Source organism: Neoarius graeffei, chromosome 5 (assembly GCF_027579695.1).
Source record: "Neoarius graeffei isolate fNeoGra1 chromosome 5, fNeoGra1.pri, whole genome shotgun sequence".
Classification (NCBI taxonomy): Eukaryota; Metazoa; Chordata; class Actinopteri; order Siluriformes; family Ariidae; genus Neoarius; species Neoarius graeffei.
Window position 1 is genome coordinate 73,811,143 of NC_083573.1, and position 18,801 is coordinate 73,829,943.

The window sequence follows — 18,801 nt, forward strand, 5'->3', positions numbered from 1 at the left end:
TAGCCTGTCTACGGCATGTACTGTGTTCTTGATTAATGTAGAATGCATGTTAACGGTTAGTATGGTTCCCTGCAGGGTTTTGCCTAGGCCCTGCAGCTCCTCCTGTTGAGTTAGTAGTCTACCCTGGATTTCTGGCATTTCTTCCTTAAGAATGTTCATTTCTCGTTTGACCGCGGTTAGGCTAACGGTGTTAACGGCAGAGAGGCCCATTGAGAACAGAGAGCCAATGGCGGATGCAGCAGTAAGTAGTCCTCCGAGGAACCGTTTAGGGCGTGTTTTGCCGCTGAGTTCCTCCTCAGTGACTATGAACTTCTGTAACTGTTCGAGCATGTGAACTGTGGTACGCTTGGCGTGTTCGATGTTGGACCCAATCTCGGAGTCAGGCCCGGTTTCGAGGTTTGTTTGTGTGGGCGATCTAAAATGCTTACGGTACACGTCCCAAGGATCGAGGCGGGTGTACACGCGCTGGGTATGGACGCGGCAATTGGTGAGGAGCAGTCCTGGGGCATCTTGGAGAACGATGCCACTCGGCGGACCTGGTTCCACTATGTTACCGGCCAATGTGGTCTGCAGGACTAGGAAGACGCCGAGGATCCAGAGAGGGGCCATTCTGCAACATACAGGAGTTTGTTATTCCGATTTGAGTGGTAACGAGGGTGGTTACTTATAGATGCACGCTTATGGATTGAGAGGCATGCAACTAAGTTGGGCAGGCTATAACTTATTGTTTGTCCACCCCCCTATGGAGTGTGGACTGCTCAAAAAGCTTTATTTGGTTGCTATGGACCCATCTATACGAAGGCGCCTGGCTGGGCTTCGAAGTTTTGATGCGGTAGGCGACGGGGGACAGTTTACCGACGATTTCGAAAGGGCCGGACCAACGGGGTAAGAATTTTCTGGCTACTCCTACCGGTTTGGTGAAATTGAAGTATAGGACTCTGTCGCCTACTTCGTACTCACGGTGTGTCGCCTTTCTGTCGTAGTAAGCTTTCTGTCCTTTTGCACTCTTTTCGAGGTGTTCCTGGGCCCACGCAAATGTGGCCTGCAAGTGGCGTTGCAAGTCGGTGACGTACTGGTGTGCAGTGTACGCGGTGGCAACGCTTAGGTCCTCTGGTCGGTAGAGGTGGTGTAAGGGAAGAACCATTTCACGGCCAGTCATCATTTCGAACGGGGTGACTCCGGTGGTGCGGTGAGGAGTGGGCCGAATGGCCATCAGCACCAGAGGGAGTTTGATGTCCCAATCTTTGCCATGGTGACTCACATACTTGCGAAGCATGCTCACGATGGTTTGGTTGGCGCGTTCGACCTGACCGGAAGACTGAGGATGATACGCGATGTGGAATTTTGCCTCGACTCCGAGCATCTCCCACAACACTCTCATGACCTCTGCGGTGAAATGAGTACCTCGGTCGGAATCAATGGATAGGGGCAAGCCCCAACGGCTGAACACATGGTTCATAAGAAGGAGAGCGGTGGTCTCTGCGGTTTCGTTTGGGGCGGGCAAGCATTCCACCCACTTCGTGAACGCGCAAGTGACGGTCAGGAGATACTTATTACCTCGAGCTGATTTCGGCACCGGTCCGACCCAGTCTATCTGGAGATTAGACCAGGGGAATGAGATGCCTTTGCTTTGCAGTGGGGCGCGGTTCAACGGTTGGGCTGGTCGGAATTGGCAGCAAATCAAGCACCCTTTAACATACTCGGTAACGTCCTGAATCATGAAGGGCCAATAGACAATCTGTTGGAGTGTCTGGTAGGTCGCCTGAGCGTTCCTATGGCCCCCGCACGGGCTGTCGTGAGCGTACTGCAACATGACCCCCCTATGATCTGTGGGCACGACCCACCGGGGAGGTCCCTGGTTGCGTGGTGTGTACACCAGGAGTCCTTTCTCGAGTTTTAAGCAGTTTTTGAGATTGTGAAGGTGATTTAAGTCTCGGGACTGTTGCAACTCTTGTGGGGAAATTGGGGACGCCACGGGGTCCGCAAGGAACTTACGGATTTGGTGGATCACGGGATCCCTTTCCTGCATAGACACCAGGTCGGCGTCCTGGGGCAGTCGGCCGAGTTGCACGGTTCCTGCTTGGGGTACTGCGTCAGTTTGACCTGCTCTAGCCTGTCGGCGAGTAATCGCGGTTACGTTATGGTGTGGCGTCTCGGGAAGCCAGGACGGCTGGAATTCCCAAAGGGGGCCGTCTACGGCTCCCGCTTTGGCGAGGCCATCTGCCTCATCGTTACCGACTTTGTCAGGTCCTGGGACTTGAGAATGTCCCTTCACCTTCTTCCAATAGACGCACATTCCCTGTTCGGTTACGAGTCGATCGCATGCTACGAAGAGTTCGGAGTGTTTCACTTCCTTGCCCCTTGCGTTTTTCATGTCCTGCACCTTCCACGAGGGAAAGTGTGAGACGAAGCTATGCCTGGCATAATTTGAATCAGAGCAGAGGACTAACCGCTTGATGTTCTCACAGGCAGCTTGTTGCAGGACGATGAGCACGGCTGCTACCTCCGCATATTGGCTAGTCTTAGCCCCGAGTCGATGTTGGTATTTCCCTTGTATAGGGCCGTTCGCCCATACGATACCGACACCGGCTTGGACTTTGCGTTCATGATGGAATGAGCATCCATCTATGTAAGCGGTGGGGAGGTCTTTGCAGACGTTCTCGTCATAGTAGTGGTGGTCGGAGGGGAGAGCAGGTACGGTTGTTAGTTCGGTTTGATCCGGACTATTCTCGCAGTCGCAATGCTGGCATTCCGCCAGGCCTCGGCCAAGCGCCATCTTGTGGTTCTGGGCGTACTTCACCTCGACGTCGTAGCCCTGTAGTGCCATCATCCAAGCTGCGATGCGACTGTTCGAAACTCTTCCCTCTCTCAGCCTCTGGCTGTTCAAGAACGAGACCGGTTGATGATTGGTCTCTATCACCACCTTCTGGCCACCAATGTAACTGCGAAAGTGTTCAACGGCCCAGACCGTGGCCAGCAGGGCTTTTTCGCAGTCTGAAAATTTCAACTCCACAGCACTGAGGGGCCGACTGGCGTATGCTACGACACGGCGATCTTTGTCATGCTGCTGTGACAGTGCAGCGCTCAGGCAGTGGGTGGAGAAACTAGCCTCCAAGAAGAACGGTTTGTCTTTGTCGGGATACGCGAGGCAGGGAGCAGAGCAGAGCTTCTGCTTCATGCTCTTGAACGCGAGTTCTTGAGGCTCACTCCACTGGAAGGGTTTATCCTTCCGGAGGAGCTCGGTGAGCGGTCGTGCTATCTCCGCGTAGTCCTCGATGAACTGTCGGGAGTAGTTGCAGACCCCTAAGAAGCTCCTGAGTTCGGGTACGTTGGATGGGGCTTTGATATCTTGGATAGCCCGCACCCTCCCTGACTGGGGTTCAATGCCATCTGGCCCGACGCACAGTCCAACGTATTCAACTTTGGTGCGACACCACTGCCCTTTGGTGACAGAGAGCTTCGCTCCTGCTCTGGACAGCTGGGACAGAACATGGCGTATCTCTTCGAGGTGTGCATCAAAAGTCTGTGACCTAATGAGGATGTCATCGACATAGATCAAGTTGCCACGAGCTGCGGCATCGCTCATTGCCTTATGCAAGAAGATGTTGAATTCAGCGGGGGAGTTCGCGTAGCCGAACGGACATCGGTTGAAAGTTAGCTGGCGGTTCCCAAAGGAAAAGGCCAGCTTGTGCTGGTCAGCTGGATCCACGCGCATGGTCCAGAATCCACTCGCCACGTCGGCGGTGGAGAAGAACTTTGCACCCTTCACCTTGGCAAGTTCTTGATCCAGATGGATCATGGGCCATCTTGACAAGGGCACTTGCTTGTTCAGCTGCCTATAGTCAATGGTGAGACGCCACTTGCCGTTCGGTTTCAGCACTGGCCATAAGGGGGAGTTGTAAGTCGAGTTACACTCACGAATGATCTGCTTTTCCAGCAGAGTGTCCAGTGTTTCTTGTATTGAGTCGTATGCGGCTAACGGGATTTTGTATTGCCGCACGAACGTCGGTGGAGCGTTCGGATCTGTTGGGATTCGGACGGTGTGGATGTCCGTGACTCCGCAGTCATTGGAATCTCGCGCCCAGATCGCCTTGAAGTCGTAGAACAGTTCACGGAGCTGTCGTCTCTGGGCGTCCGTGGTCAGGCTGTCAGCTTTCACCAGCTGTTGTTGAACTTCTCGTTCGAAGCCTGGGTACGGTTCACCTAGAGCTGAATCGACGACCTCAGTTGCAGGGGTGTCGTTGCTCGATTGCGTGGCAAGAGCATACACCAGCATGTGTTTCGGGGTGTCAGTTTTGGTCATGACTATGCGCTCGTCGCAAAGCATGATGTGAGGTTCGATGCGGATCATGTGGAAAGGAAGAGTGATCCAGGGAGGTTCCACTGGATCGGAATGAGTGTCCGGCGTTGGCAGCTCACCAATGACTGGAATGGTGAGTTCAAAGTCATGGAATGCCTGGTCTATCAGAAGGCCTAAAGGCCGACGGGCGGGGATCGTGATGGCGTCCCGCGTGGAGTTTTGAACCAGGAGGTAAGCGGAACGATGACTCACTTCAAGCAGCGGAGTCCCACACACGGCTAAATCGAGCTCCATGAAGAATCTGAGAGGCTGGAAGAACGCCTGGGAGCTACGAAACTGTTGGTCTTTCATGATGACCAGCTTAAGAGGGGAACCAGCAGTCCTAGCGGGAATGACGATGTCAAATTCGCTAGCGACATGGCAGGCTTGGGGAATCGTTTGTCCTGACCGCAGCTGTTCCGGGTCAGCTTGGAACGGGTGCTTAGCAGCGTCGGCTTGGGTCCAGATGACCCGGTTGACTAGGTCCAGTTGGGCTCCCAGTCTGACCAAGATGTCTGCCCCAATGACCAGTGGGTCAGGAAGTCCGGGGACGACACTCAAGAAATGAAGGAATTCTCTCTGACCGATGGCGAGCGACACGGCGCAGACGCCTGTGGCTTTGATGGGGCTCTGGGGTTGTTCGGCTGACAGTAGCCGGTGGCTCTTCTGCACAAAGACAGGGGAAGGAGTGCTCTGACGCACTATGTCGAACCACGTTTGGCTGATGGCTGACTTCTCTGACCAAAGCGCTAACCTGACGCCAGGTGCCGTGACGCCGTTGACAGCAATGTTGCCAGATATCCAGGGGTAGTACCTGGTTGGGGCAGATTCGCCAAGAAAGCAAAGGAAAGACGGGTGGCCATCAAGCGCGTTGCGGTTGAGAAGAGTGTCGGTTGAGTTTGGTGCGTCTTGACTCGGCTCAGGGGGGAGCGGAGTGGTCTCGAGGTTCTCGGGGACCTGCCCTGACTCAGCTATCGGTGGAGTAGCCTCCACGCTAACTTCATCGCAACAGGCTCGATCGTGACGACGAGGATCTGGGGTCTGTGGGGACGCGACCTGGGCCCACAGTTGCCCACGACGACAGTCAATGAGGGGCGCTAGCCTATCTAGTAGGTCTTGGCCAATGAGGAACGGTTCTACACCGACAGAGCAGATGTAAGTGGGGTGAGTGATGGACATGCCCTGGAAGGTGAGTTCTAACCATGCAATGGTTGTTACTGGGGCTTGATTCTGGGTGAAGCTAACCAAGTTGACGTCACAACGTTCGGTTCTGATGGGTCTACCTTGCGCGCGCCGCGCATCAGAAACCTCTGCAAAGACTTTGGAACACATCAGGGTGATTTCTGACCCGGTATCCAAGAGAGCTTGGAGGGAAACGTTGCCTTCTACCACCACTGGGGTATAGATACGCTTGGCGTTGCCTTTCCTAACCAAATCTCCAAGAAACTGCGTCAGGGGTGCATCCTGCGGGTCAGGCTTCACTACCGGGGGGGGTGGTTTCAACTCATCGCTGCCTATTGGGCAGGGGTCCTTTCCCCACCCCACGAGGTAGACACGCGGTGGTGGTGGGGATGGGTCCCGGCCTAGTCATGCTGACGGTTCGTCCCTGTCCTTGCTCAGCTTACCCTTCCTGTTCTTATTGCTCAGCAGTTGTTTAACTCGTGCTAATTCGGTCCTCAGTTCTGCCATCCCAAGCGGCTCTTGGTTGGCTTGTTTAATCCGTGCTAATTCAGCCCTCAGTTCTGCCATCCCAAGCGGCTCTTGGTTGGCTTGTTTAGCGGTAGCTAGCTTAGGGCTCCGCTCCCTTCGAGAGGAGTTGCGATGGGGCCTTGACTGTCCGCTATTCTGAGATTTAGGGCCGTGACTGCCAGGTTTGCGGTTACCTTGCCCTTTGGCGTTGGGGCCCTGTTCCCCCTTGGCTCCAGCTTGTCGAACTTTCCAGTTACCTTTGGGTTGACTCGACGTCTGGTGGCCGGGGTTTGGGTTCGCCCAAGGGGGCCCGCGGTTTGGGGCTTCATCCCCTTCTAGGCCTAAGGACTGACCTTCCTGCTCATATAGGCTGAGGACTCTGGGATCGTCCTCGTGGCGGTCTGTGGGTCGGACAAACGTCTCCCACGTTAGTTGTGCGGTGCGACGCATTTCTCTCATAGTATGGGGGCGCTGGCGACACGCGAGTGTTACTTGGTTACGGATGCACGGGTGAAGGTTATGGAGGAAGAGGGACTTGAAGTTGCGATCTTCCTCTAGCCCGGGCTCGCTTCTGCCCTGAAAGTACGCTGCGCGGAGCCGACGGTAGTACTCGCGAGGGTGTTCGCTTCGTTTCTGTCTGATCAGAATAGCACCCATCGTCGCAGCAGTCTCGTCCTCGTACAACGAGTATTCCTCTTTCAAGTACTTGCGTATCTTCTTGTAGTTGTCGAGGACTGACTGCGGTAAGGTCTCAACGAATGCTCGTACGCCACTACCTAAAGTTTTCCAGACTAGTCTGGCCTTTTCATGCGACGTAGCCTCTGGCAGGTCCAGGAGGCTACGCTCGATTTCCCGGAAATAATCATTAACGCTTCGGTGTCTATGATTTTCCGGCTCAAAACGCTCTATGTCTTTCGCAAGGACGTCGATTTGGCGGATCCTAGTTTTGCGTTCTGCGACGAGGCGTTTTGATTTTGACCCGTAGGGGTCCTCGCTGTCTTCGCTATTTGAGCTGCTCTCATATCGCCTATGTCTGCGTTTCGGCTTGTAGGCGGCCTCTCCGTCAGAGGAGTCCGAGGGTACATAGCGCGGCGTTTTCTGCGGGCTAGAGGCTGCAGCGATATTGAAGCGCGAGGGGGTGTAGTGGGGAGTAAAGTAAAAACTCCCAGCGCCACGAGGTGGCGATCGCGCGACTTTCACGCGAGTTGAGCTTGAGTGCGGTGTCTGATCTACCGTTCTAAGCTCAGGTTCTTCCTCCTCCAGAGCGGAACTCTGTTCTTGGGAGGGTTTGGCCGATCCCTCATCTGAGCGACGTGCTTGCGTCACTTCTTCTCTGAGGTATTCTATTTCGCGCTTTAGTTCATCTTGTGTGGCTCTCAGGCCCACGAGGCTACTCTCCGCGCTTTCTGCTCTCCTTTGAGCTTCGGCCAGTTGTCGTTTTAGTGTTCTTTTCTCTTGTTCGAGGGTCATACACACATGTTCCATTTCCTTATAGTAGATCATGAACAATTTGGGTAGCCCTTCTGGAAGAGTCATAGTACGCTCCTTAAGTTCCCTAACGGCTATGTGTATTTCATCAAAGCGAGCCTTTTGGTCCAGATCACAGAAGTAATTTCTCCTATCCTCCGGGACTTGGCCTAAATCGCCTACAACGTCGAAGAGAGAGAGGAGGGGCACTTCTGACTCCCTTGATGGGGAACGCGACATTTTGTTCGAAATGTATTAATTAACTTAAAGGAAATTAATACTAGGTGTTGATTAGGTTAGAATTTAATTCAATCCAAGTTGCTAAATAATTTATGTGGTTTCTTAGCTACTTTGTTTTCACTAATGTTTCACTTGTATTAATTAGCTTAATTAATAATTAGTTAATAATAATGATTATTATTATTAATAATATTAATTAAGTACTTGGATTAGATATTACTCTAATGTACTAATCAATTAAACCAGTTTATCAGCTAACTGTGGTTGGCAGCTGAATTTCAGTTCTGTGATTAACACACTTAATGATTCACCATTAAAGTCATCTGTGTTATACCTTGGCAGTTGATTTTGGGTATACAGCAGTTTACAAGTTATTGTTGAGAAATTCACAAGGTCATTAAACTATTCCTCACACGGGGCACCACTTTAATGTAGGTTGAATTGGGATTAATTAAATTATAAATTATGTAATAATTGATAATTAAATTAATCAATTTATAAATAAAGATCAGTCTCATAAAATCTTAAATTATTAATCTTAACACTCACCGTGAATGGTTACATTCAAGATTAATGGTAGCTCTGTATTAGATGGGAAACCCAGTTGTATACAAAAGCTAAATTCTGAAGGAAAAAGGAGTTCTAAATAGTTGACCTTGTGAATAAACAACAGGAACAAGTAAAATGCAATTCAATTTTATTAGCTTTTATTTGTCTACTACTCACTAATAATAATAAACTCAAAATACATTCAATGTCAGCAAAGGTAATAACAAGACAAAACAATGGAACAATTACACCTGGACTATAAATTTGAGGGAAAGAGAGAGAGAAAGAGAGAAAGAAAAAAAAAAAAGAAAAGAATCCCTTGTGTGTGCGTGTGTGTGAGGCTAGGGCAAGCCGATGCGTGTGTGTGTGTGTGTGTGTGTGTGACCTAGCTTGTCGTTAGCTAAAACAAAGGAATGTTAGCTAAAACAAAGGAATGTTAGCTAAATAGAACAAAGGATTAGCTCTGTGGCTAATGTGTGCTTTGTGTAGGTATCTGTGGGCAGATGCTAATGCTAGCCACTCTGGCAATGCTTAAACAAAATGGCGGTCAGTGCCTAGGTGTCGTATCACAGGTAACTCAATGAGGAAGGTATCAAAATGGCGTCGGAAAAATGGCGCCTGCAGGCCTAGTCGAGAACACAAGCCTACCAGCTAGCAATAAGTTGCTAAGGAGAATCTGACCACGCTACAGCTGGATCCAAACACTGCACTTAACAATTTCCAACAGACTATCTAGGCAAAGAACTCAACGCGAGAGAGAGAGAGAGAGAAAGAGTGTGAGAGAGTGTGTATATGTGTTGGATGGAGAGAACTAGGCCTTGTAGCGGTCTAGCCTCGGAGCTTAAAATAACAAACTTGTCGCTGCGCTGCTAATCAGATAGGGAAGCTAGCAATGGAGTTAAGGAAAGATATCATGCAAGATACCCTGTCTAACAAGTTCAAAGAAAAAAAACAGAACCAATAAAAACAAACAAACAAACAATAAAAACAAACAAACACCTTCCGTGTCTGAGCGGGTATGCTAAATAGCTCAAAACTTAAACATGACCCTAACAACCATCTGAATAAGCTACAAATTAAAAATTTGCCCAAGTGCCTACTCAATGCGATGGAAGTTCTTTCTCCGATGTCCGCGCTGAGGGTCGCAGTCCGAGGAGAGGAGGTTAGCGGCGCGTTGCGTCCAACCGCGGCTAACGAAGCAGGGAGATGAAGGCCTAGCTGGCCCACGGTGCTTCAGGAGAAACCTCCGGTGATGCGTCGACGAGAAAAAGGCTGAGAGGAGCGAAGCTGTCCGCAAATGCCTCTTAGCGTGGAAAACTACTTAACTGTAGTTAAACTTTGCAAAGGTTTAGAATCAAAACCACTATATCGCTGAAACTTAGCGGGTCGTTCAAAAGTTCGGCCGAAACTAATTTGAACAGGCTGTTCTCAGACAATAGCGGTTAGTCTCAACACTGTAGGCGAGCGTGCCTACAGTCCGTCCGACCACTCCAGTAGTCAGAACATGAGAGAGCGAATCGAGGCGCTCTCGATACAGTTAAAGCAGTTCCACTTCACGTCACATCCGGGTGGAGCGCGCAAGGAAATTGTGGGATCGTTATAGGGGGCGCTGGCGAGTTACCAACACAGGTTACCAACGGTCGTTACCACCATTACTCTTCATTCAATACTTTTCCAGTTTACTGACGACTGATGGTAGTAACGGGTGTTGGTTATCTGTGTCTACATATAATGTCTATCAGCAATTAAAATGTTTAGGGAAGCGAAACCAGAAATCGCCGGGTAACTACAGTTGCCATTGTATAAACGGTGACTCCCAGTATCGCCTCCCTAAATTATCATGATAATGGAGGAAGCTTTCCTATATGCAAACAGTAAAAACTTTTTTAAAAAACCCACAAATGCTTATCTGTGCAGTCTTTGAATCGGGAAACTTTTTTTTTTCGCTAGCTGCGAAAAATGGTCTGCCACAGTCGGGGGGATGTTGTGTTCCACGAGAAATTGGCAGAGCATAACTTCTGCAGCCGTCACAGCAGTCCGAGCCGATGTACTTAAATGACCGAGAAAACCACGTGCAACTATAAAACCACATAAATCGAAAATAGTTCCATTTCATTGAGCATGTGTGTTTGAAAAAATAAATGGTGGATGCTACAAAAATTTTCTCGGAGTAACGTAAAAAATCTCTGATACAAAATGTAATTTTCCCGTATGAAAATCAGTGTACACCGTATTAGCCAAAAATTGCATTTTCCCATACAAAATACGGGGAAACCGTATAACTTGACATGTATGTGATATATACATTCACCACTCAAAGATAAACTTCATATCTTTGCACCACTGTGTAATATCCTATATATATTAACATAGTCAGTAATAATCATGCATGACAACACACAACAAAAAATAGAGATTATTTAATACACATGATATACAGTATATAATATAAGATAATATATTTACATTCATGGTCAGCTGGTTATGGTAGTATCATAAGCACAAAATGCTTTTAACTTTCAAATCCTGAAGACAAGATTAAATCTATTTTTGCTGGCTGCTTATCTATTTGGAGCCGTTTTCATGAAAGATAGCCTGTAGAGTCGACACTGAATAAACAGCAGACTGTGCTGTGAGGACATGCATTCATGTTGAAAATTGCTGCCACAGAGTCTGCTAATCAGCCATACTGTTTAATGACTGTACTGAGCATAGCACACCAAACAATCTGGCTATTTGCACTGATCAACCAAATATAATGAGAAAGACAGACGTGGTAGTTTTTCAAAATGTAATGAACCTCAAATCATTTATAGAAACTATTCCAGTAAGTAAAGCAAATGTAAAGAGAGCCCTAAGAGCTCTTAGAGATATGTTTGCAAAACTAATGGTTATTGAATGAGCAAGATTAAATGTTCAATATAGTTTAGCAGTCATTAGCACCTGTTTAATTGCCCAATTATGATGGTTCTCTCGTGAAGACAACCAGCAAAACGGCTGCACTTACAGAGGCATCTGTCACTCCAGCAGCAACAATGGAGAACGTATCAGATGGATCACAACAGGTGTGGAATGAGCTAGCAAATTAACAACTAAACCATAACAATATTTGGAATATTTGATACAAATAAATGATTTGAAAAACCCAAACCACAACATCTAAAATATTGCGTTCTGCCTCTGTATTAATTAAAAACACCTCCGAATTAATTATGAAGATCAAGACCATTGAGTAAGAGTATTCCATCTCGAGTAAAAAACAAAAATATTCTGAGAATCAGATAATTTTGCAGCAGTGTTCTACATTTTGGCTTATGGTGAGAATAAGAATGGTCTTCTACCACTTTCCTCTGAGAGATGGTGCAAAAAAAAAATGTAACCAAAAAAAAAAAAAACCTAATGCATAGTGTAAGGCTACTGAACACTCACTGGCCACTTTAATAGGAACTTGTTCTTGATTCTAAGATATCTGTTCTTGGCTGCAGTAGTGAAACCCCAGTGTGGTCTTCTGCTGTTGCATGCTGGGATGCTTTTCTGCTTACCATGGTTGTAAAGAGTGATTATAAGAGTTATCTTTCCTGGCAACTCAAACTAATCTGTCCATTTCCTCTGACCTCTGTTATCAACAAGGTGTTTCTACCCACAGAACTGTCACTTGCTCAGTGTTTTTTAATTTTTTGCACCATTCTGTGTAAACTCCAGACACTGTTGTGTGTGAAAATCTCAGGAGATCAGCAGTTTCTGAAATACTCAAACCAGTCCATCTGGCACCAACACCCATGCCACAGTCACAGAGATCACAATTTTTCCCATTCTGATGTTTGAAGTGAACATTAACTGAAGCTCTTGATTTGTATCTGCGTGATTTGATGCATTGTGCTGCTGTCAAGGGACTGGCTGATTAGATAACTGCATAAAACAGCAGGGGTATGGGTCTCCCTAATAAAGTGGCCAGTGAGTGTATGCAGGAGAATTTTGCAGCCCGGTGTCCTACCATCTATAAACACTCCCTCTCTCACACACACACACACACACACCATTAGTGAAACACTTCATCCTAAAAATTTTGTATTGCTTGTACAACCCTGATTCAAAGTTGGGACAAAGTACAAATTGTAAATAAAAACGGAATGCAATAATTTACAAATCTCAAAAACTGATATTGTATTCACAATAGAACATAGACAACATATCAAATGTCGAAAGTGAGACATTTTGAAATTTCATGCCAAATATTGGCTCATTTGAAATTTCATGACAGCAACACATTTCAAAAAAGTTGGGACGGGGCAATAAGAGGCTGGAAAAGTTAAAGGTACAAAAAAAGGAACAGCTGGAGGACCAAATTGCAACTCATTAGGTCAATTGGCAATAGGTCATTAACATGACTGGGTATAAAAAGAGCATCTTGGAGTGGCAGCGGCTCTCAGAAGTAAAGATGGGAAGAGGATCACCAATCCCGCTAATTCTGCACCGACAAATAGTGGAGCAATATCAGAAAGGAGTTCGACAGTGTAAAATTGCAAAGAGTTTGAACATATCATCATCTACAGTGCATAATATCATCAAAAGATTCAGAGAATCTGTAAGAATCTCTGTGCGTAAGGGTCAAAGCCGGAAAACCATACTGGGTGCCCGTGATCTTCGGGCCCTTAGACGGTACTGCATCACATACAGGCATGCTTCTGTATTGGAAATCACAAAATGGCCTCAGGAATATTTCCAGAAAACATTATCTGTGAACACAATTCACCGTGCCATCCGCCGTTGCCAGCTAAAACTCTATAGTTCAAAGAAGAAGCCGTATCTAAACATGATCCAGAAGCGCAGACGTCTTCTCTGGGCCAAGGCTCATTTAAAATGGACTGTGGTAAAGTGGAAAACTGTTCTGTGGTCAGACGAATCAAAATTTGAAGTTCTTTATGGAAATCAGGGACGCCGTGTCATTCGGACTAAAGAGGAGAAGGATGACCCAAGTTGTTATCAGCGCTCAGTTCAGAAGCCTGCATCTCTGATGGTATGGGGTTGCATTAGTGTGTGTGGCATGGGCAGCTTACACATCTGGAAAGGCACCATCAATGCTGAAAGGTATATCCAGGTTCTAGAGCAACATATGTTCCCATCCAGACGACGTCTCTTTCAGGGAAGACCTTGCATTTTCCAGCATGACAATGCCAAACCACATACTGCATCAATTACAGCATCATGGCTGCGTAGAAGAAGGGTCCGGGTACTGAACTGGCCAGCCTGCAGTCCAGATCTTTCACCCATAGAAAACATTTGGCGCATCATAAAACAGAAGATACGACAAAAAAGACCGAAGACAGTTGAGCAACTAGAATCCTACATTAGACAAGAATGGGTTAACATTCCTATCCCTAAACTTGAGCAACTTGTCTCCTCAGTCCCCAGACGTTTACAGACTGTTGTAAAGAGAAAAGGGGATGTCTCACAGTGGTAAACATGACCTTGTCCCAACTTTTTTGAGATGTGTTGTTGTCATGAAATTTAAAATCACCTATTTTTTCTCTTTAAATGATAAATTTTCTCAGTTTAAACATTTGATATGTCATCTATGTTCTATTCTGAATAAAATACAGAATTTTTAAACTTCCACATCATTGCATTCCGTTTTTATTTACAATTTGTACTTTGTCCCAACTTTTTTGGAATCGGGGTTGTATAAAAGGCATTGGTTAAAGGAGGGTGTAACTGTAATGCAATGACTTTTATTACAACTCCTCTGGTGGTTAGCTTGATAGCGAACTTAAACATGGGGCCAGAGATATTTAAGTCAGACCACTGTTGTAATATTTGTGGAGGTCTTCTTTATATTCCAACAGCTGTCAAATCAGCTCATATGAAAAGCTCTGGTCTCGATGGTTGCACCAGGCTTCATAAATGTAAGATCAATACAACTGATGTAGACCATGAACATCCAGTTCAAATTGTCTGTCAGTCACATTGCCTCTTGATTCAAAATCTTTTTAGATTCTGAATTTCAAAACAGTTAGCTTCATATACCTTCTAATAAAACCACTAAAACCATTACAATTTTCCATACCTTTGAATTACAACGAGTAGAAAAATATACAATCCTTGCAACTTATGTGGCACTGTGGAGCAAGAGGAGGTTGGTGCCCTGAAGCAGGAATGAGCGTGTGAATGTGTGTATAGATGGTGCCCTGCGACAGACTGGTGTCCCTAAGGATGTGTTCCTGCCTCAGGTATCACTGCCGCCTCACAGCTCCAGGGTCCATGGTTTGATCCTGAGCTCAGGACACTGTCTGTGTGGAATTGTACATGTTCTCCCTCTGTGTAGGATTTATCCAGGTTTTTAGTTTTCCCCCACCTCAGTTAGGTAGGTGGACTGGCTATAATGTCAGGGCCGGTCCAACATTTAAAGAAAGTATCTTGCAAATAAACAAACTGAGCTAAAAGTCTGTTTTTATGTCTGTTCTTTATTTTTAAAAAAAATTAAAAAGCTGCATGTTGAATTTGTTCTTAACGATATAACCACTAAAGTGATGAAAATGGACACAACTATTTTTTGTCATGGAGGCCACCGTAACTCCATCATGTGTGATATCATTTTCCATGAGCATAGCGGAGGTGTACAAGTGCATGCTGTACTAGTGTCAGCAGGGTGAAGTATTCTGTGTCAGGGATGGCTGGAGATAGATGTAAGTGCAGAAGACCTTCATCATAAAGAAAGTGCAAACAGTCCAAATCGATAGGCATATAATGTGTATATATAGCAGGTAAAAACCGAAGAACAGGAAACAGGAATCAGTCAAGAAACAAGGCTTAGTAATGTATTACAACAATGCAATACTTCATAAAGTAAGTCTGCATTCTGAGTCCTTATTTAGGTGTGCTGACTGCACCTTAATCCAGTGCAGGTGTGTGTCATTCGCAGTGCATGCATGAGTCAGTTCAGAGTGCGTGCTGTTGAGAGCATGCCTGAGAGACCTTCTGTTGTGACAATTAGACTATAGTATAATATTATGGTCTAGCGTGATTTCTCTGGCAGTTTACATTTGTCGACAAAAATTATGGCAATGCAGTATTAGAAAAAGAATCAAAATAAAGTAGAGGCTAGTTTATTGCCTATTTGTTAAAAAAAATCACCTGCTTATCTTCCATCTGTTTGATGCATGACACGGTATGCTGTCATGCTGAATCCTACGTCACACAGCGCCACCCTTGTTTTTGTCTCCTAATACATTCATGTATCTGATGAATCCAGTATGGCCGTGCTTGGGGAAATGGCCCAACAGACCGATGTTACAACTTTAATATGTTTTTTAAGCTAAAGTCCGCTTAATTTTTTTCATCTACAACATTGTAGAACATCTTGTATTAATATATAATGATGACATTTCATAACCCAGGTGGTACGGTGGTGTAGTGGTTAGCGCTGTCGCCTCACAGCAAGAAGGTCCGGGTTCGAGCCCCGTGGCCGATGAGGGCCTTTCTGTGCGGAGTTTGCATGTTCTCCCCGTGTCTGCGTGGGTTTCCTCCGGGTGCTCCGGTTTCCCCCACAGTCCAAAGACATGCAGGTTAGGTTAACTGGTGACTCTAAATTGACCGTAGGTGTGAATGTGAGTGTGAATGGTTGTCTGTGTCTATGTGTCAGCCCTGTGATGACCTGGCGACTTGTCCAGGGTGTACCCCGCCTTTCGCCCGTAGTCAGCTGGGATAGGCTCCAGCTTGCCTGCGACCTTGTAGAACAGGATAAAGCGGCTACAGATAATGAGATGAGATTTCATAACCACGCAATTTCAAAATTTCCTGGTTAATTGCTTTAAGCAAACTAAGCGCCTGTTGTTTAGGGCCACCTGTGGCCACCAGAGGGCCCCCAAGAGCAATTGAATGTATATAGATTCAATAGGGCTTGATTTTTTTTTTCCTTTTGTGATATATCAGTGGTAATTATGCAAACAATGTAATAAATTAACAGGTTGGCTAGCTAATACTACGGGTTTAATCAATTCCCGCTGCCTCTATCAGAGCTGTTGTCATGTTCATATGCATGTGTACTATACAGATATTAGCTGCATTTTGATGCAAGCACAGTCAATCAGATGACTGTTGTGTTACAGTCTTCTCCTCTGCATCAATGGAAAAAGCATCAAAAATGCATTGTCTGCTGGTTTGTGTTAATTTTCAGTACATCCTGGCGTGAATTTAAACGGGGGTGGGCTCCGTCCAAAAAAAAAAAAAAGTTTTAGTATTGGCTACTTGGAATTGTGGCTTGACTGTATTGCAGATACTGAGATATGCCTGCCAGTTTTTTAATTAATAAGGTTTAAAAAATAAACAAAATAAATCATTTTGTGGGATTGAGCTGAAGAGTTTATGGTATAAATTTATATTTAATAGTAGGTCCTTGCTTAAGTTTTTTTTTTTTTTTTTGCTCTTGACATGAACGCAGTGAAAAGCAAGCTGGGCAAGCCCTGTTGGATTTTAACAGGGCGCAGGAACGTCATGCATCGACATAATAACATACTGTATTCCAGGACTGCACTGTAGACTACATGTAAAGGGTGTGCACCATCCTTTTATGTTTATGATATGGTTAAAATGCATGTTCACAAGCCAAAATGATAAGATGCTGCAGCAGGCTTACTGCATAAACGCACACACACACACACACACACACACACACACACACACACACACACACACACACACACACACACACACACACACGTTGGCGGTCTGGCTACTGCTCGTATTCATTAACAGGGTATCCCTGTACTCACTATACCCTGTGTATGTACATGGGACACGTGCTGTTTTGGGGGTGAGCCTCACTTTGATTTTTACGACAGCGGCTGGATAAGTCTGTGAGAGATGTTGATTTTTGCAACTGCTCTGAAGAAAATTTGCTTGAAATCCCCTGAGTCTTGGGAACTAAAACTTCTTATAGGACTTGTTCACATGCAACTCACACAATCATTGTATAGTTCTCTCAGTCTATTTGACTCAGGAGCTCAAATTGCAGTTACTGACTTTGTATTATGGACATGCAAGTCCTGCATTCTTTGTTTGTAGTTATCTCAGTATTAAGCTCTGTCTTAAATGGCAGCTTACATTACCACAGTTTACCTGGGTATATTCACTGTCTTATATGTACATTGAATGTCTTGAGCAGGAGCTCAGATTGCAGTTGCTAAAATAGTAATAATTTTTTGATAAGGTGTTTTGTGGTCAGGTGTACCACACTGTAGTGTGTCATGTGGTAATGCATTATATGACAATGCAACTTTCATAAATATTACCATATATCAATTGTAATTATGTTCTACGCATATACTTGCAACTCCGACAATATCAATTTCAGTGACAAATAAAATGGTTTTGAAAGTGCCTACTTTTAAAACATATTTTTGATATGGTAATTTTCTTTAAGAGACTTCACTTACAACATGTCTCTGACAGCTCAAAATGCATCTCCAGGCATTTAAAAACTGCAGAGCTTCCGGGGCCCGCCAGAGGCCCCCAGACCCCTAGCCTTACTGGGTTGACGCCCCACCCCTCCCCATTTTCCTGGATTCACCCCTGCCGCCTTTAGTATGCCATTTAGTCCTATCACTTTTAATATTTAAGTGCAAATTATCACCAGACTACTCCTGTGAGTTTGCTATCTTTTAAGATTAAAAACCACAGAATGGTAAAAACATGCCAAGCTGGTATGATGTAAGCAGCACAGCTACAACTAACAAAACTGACAAAGGGTGTGTTAGATTTCCAGTAGGTGTGCTTGCACTGACAATAATAAGATTGGTGGTGCTGAGGTGGTGGGGGCCCCATATCAAATTCTGCTTAGGGCTCCATCAGAATCAGAATCAGAATTACTTTATATCCCCGGAGGGAAATTCAAATTTGCTCCATGGGCCAGCCTTGAAAAAGTTGCCGCTAGGCATGAATGAATATGTGTGTGTGTGTGTGTGTGTGTGTGTGCACATTCCTGCTTCACACCATGTGTCTCTGTGATAGGCTCTGCATCCCTTATGCCCCACATCCAGGATAAAGTGGTTACTAAATAAAATGAATGCATGAATAAAAACAGTTGGCCAAAACTTTTAACTGGCTTATTACTCTGTTTGAGAATGAGGTTTTATTATGATATTATAATATTATGATTAATTAAGAAATTGAAGTTTTTTTGCTCAGCTCCAAAAAAAGATTATTATAAGACTTGGTTAACTGTTCAGCTACTGCTAAGGCTACAGGAATATGGAAGATACGTTATAAGTTTTTACAAAGATTTCACACTGTATGAATATATTTAATTAATTAATTTATTATTATTATTATTATTATTAGGGCGGCACGGTGGTGTAGTGGTTAGCGCTGTTGCCTCACAGCAAGAAGGTTCTGGGTTCGAGCCCCGTGGCCGGCGAGGGCCCTTCTGTGTGGAGTTTGCATGTTCTCCCCGTGTCCGCGTGGGTTTCCTCCGGGTGCTCCGGTTTCCCCCACAGTCCAAAGACAAGCAGGTTAGGTTAACC